This window comes from Octopus bimaculoides, chromosome 5 (assembly GCF_001194135.2).
Source record: "Octopus bimaculoides isolate UCB-OBI-ISO-001 chromosome 5, ASM119413v2, whole genome shotgun sequence".
Classification (NCBI taxonomy): domain Eukaryota; kingdom Metazoa; phylum Mollusca; class Cephalopoda; order Octopoda; family Octopodidae; genus Octopus; species Octopus bimaculoides.
Genome location: NC_068985.1, coordinates 30,834,421 through 30,836,230, shown reverse-complemented (window position 1 = coordinate 30,836,230; position 1,810 = coordinate 30,834,421).

Sequence of the window (1,810 nt, the reverse complement as noted above, 5' to 3'; positions counted from 1 at the left end):
GGCTCGAAACGTAAAATACTTTTTCAACTTCACGAATGGTAAACTAATACACCTGTTTGTTGTTTATACACCTGTCTTCGTCTTTTGTTTTTCTGTAAATTTCAACTATATATATGTGTATCGTGACTGCTGAGAACATGCGTAAGCTCGCAAGAAATGAAGCCAGTATGCTCTGCTGGATGTGTAATATCAGTGTGTATACACAACAGAGTGTAAGTACCTTGAGAGAAAAGTTGAACCTAAGAAGTATAAGTTGTGGTGTGCAATAGAGACGATTGCGCTGGTATGGTCATGTGGCAAGAATGGATGAGGATAGCTGTGTGAAAAAGTGTCACACTCTAGCAGTTGCGGGAACCTGTGGAAGAGGTAGACCTAGGAAGACCTGGGATGAGGTGGTGAAGCACGACCTTCGAACTTTAGGTCTCACTGAGGCAATGACTAGTGACCGGGACCTTTGGAAATATGCTGTGCGTGAGAAGGCCCGGCAAGCCAAGTAAGACCATAATCCGAGGCCTCTGCCAGGGGTGTAGCCAGCCCACTAATGCATACCTGTGATGGCACCTGTACCAGAGGAGCGCAAAAGCACTGTCCGAGCGTGATCGTTGCCAGAGCAGCTGTCTGGCTTCCGTGCCAGTGGCATGTAAATAGCACCATTTGAGTGTGATCGTTACCAGCATCGCCTTCCTGGCACTTATGCCAGTGGCACATGAAAAGACATTCGAGCGAGGTCATTGCCAGTGCCGCTGGACTGGCTCCTGTGCAGGTGGCACATAAAATACACCATTTTGAAAATACACCACTCTCGGAGTGGTTGGCATTAGGAAGGGCATCCAGGTGTAGAAACTCTGCCAAATCAGATTGGAGCCTAGTGTAGAAATCTGGTTCGCCAGTCCTCAGTCAAATCGTCCAACCCATGCTAGCATGGAAAGCGGACGTTAAACGATGATGATGATGATGATGATATATATATATGACAGGTTTCTTTCAGTTTCGATCTATCAAATCCACTCACAAGGCTTTGGTTGGCCTGAGGCTATAGTTGAAGACACTTGCCCAAGGTGTCACGCAGTGAGACTGAACCTAGACCATGTGGTTGGTAAACAAGCTACTTACCACACAGCCACTCCTGCTTGGTATGGAGGGTTGTTTCTGTTAGATACTGAAGGAGGGAAAACAAAACTTGCTAAAGGACAAATGAACTTAGTAGAGTCAATGGTCAGCCAACAGCTGGAAGTAATATATATATATTAAAAATGAGAAAGGCTGGTTTATGGGATTAACTTAGGTTTCCATCTCTAAAGGGTTTAGTTTTATGGTGTATGGACAGATCCCAAAAACCTGTTGGCCCATGACCTCTTAAAAACATGGAAGGGGAAATGCCATATTTTTAAAAGGTCATAGGCCAACAAGTTTTTAGGATCTGACAATACACCATGAAGCTAAACCGTTTATGGATGGGAAACCTAAGGTAATCCCATAAACCGGCCTTCCCCATTTTTAATATATACTACTCTACATCTTAGAGTGTGCTTCTTCTTTCAGATTTATGTTTTTTATAAACAATACACACACGCGCTTGCGCCCGCGCGCGAGAGTATGGACAGAAATATAGATATAGTTATTTATGTGTGTGTGTGTGTGTGTGTGTGTGTGTGTGTGTGTGTGTGTGTGTGTGTGTGTGTGTGTGTGTGTGTGTGTGTGTGTGTGTGTATGTGTGTGTGTGTGTATACATATATGTATATAGATCACTCTTAGAGCTACTGTTAACCAGGACAATCTGTCACATGCCAGCCCTACCAAGCTTGCTTGG